Below are 885 nucleotides of genomic sequence, written 5' to 3'. Positions count from 1 at the left end.
TATATCTGGTCTAAACTATTGTTCAACAACGTTTTCCCCCTCCTAATATAATGAATTAGTCTAAACTCTCGTTCAAACCCATCTCGGGCACTTCTCCGCCCTTGAAATTAGGTTCAGGTGTTAATGAATTAGTCTAGCAACAAAGGAAATTCATTTCAGTTTGTTCGAAATTGTCGGATAAACGAAAGAAATGCAAAGTGCTGTCGTTAGAAGATCATATTAAAGTTATAACAACAGCAATTAGTGGCGAAGTTTAACTGTGGAAAACGAAATTTATTTTACCGTAGACCTACAGTATTTTCCTTGACGGTATAATATATTGTACACGATACAATTAATCGGCTGATCTCATCGTTTGATAAAATTTATTTTTATTTACTTATCTATTTATTTATTTTGAAGCTCATGTACAGTACATGTGCGATAAATAGTTTCTGTGTTACCGCTAAAGCTCGAAATCCGTTAATGTGTACATTACCTAGCTAATCTGCAGATTAACTAGGGCAGTGATGGGCAAACTACGGCCCGCGGGCCAGATGCGGCCCCCTGAAATGTTCTATCCGGCCCGCACGACATTATTCCTAATCTGACGAGTAAAAAAGAATACAGGCTGTGGTGGTTGATGCACCACTTAACTTGAGTGTTCGTTGATTATATAAAATAACCGAAGCTTTATATCTCACCATGAAAGTTTATTTACAATCATGTACAAAATTTTGTTTTACACTTATTGAGTAAAAGCTCGATCGGTTACAAGCATGCTTCGGTACAGAACATCCACTCGTCGTGCGTAGCGTAGCCGAAAGAGAGAAAAAGAAATATGGCGGACGGCCTGCACATGTTTTTATAGCGCCACCTGGATTTTCAGATGCAGCGCTAGGTTAC

This window comes from Centruroides sculpturatus, unplaced genomic scaffold (assembly GCF_000671375.1).
Source record: "Centruroides sculpturatus isolate CEXI.00-Female unplaced genomic scaffold, Cexi_2.0 scaffold917, whole genome shotgun sequence".
Lineage (NCBI taxonomy): Eukaryota > Metazoa > Arthropoda > Arachnida > Scorpiones > Buthidae > Centruroides > Centruroides sculpturatus.
This window is presented reverse-complemented; position numbering follows the sequence as displayed.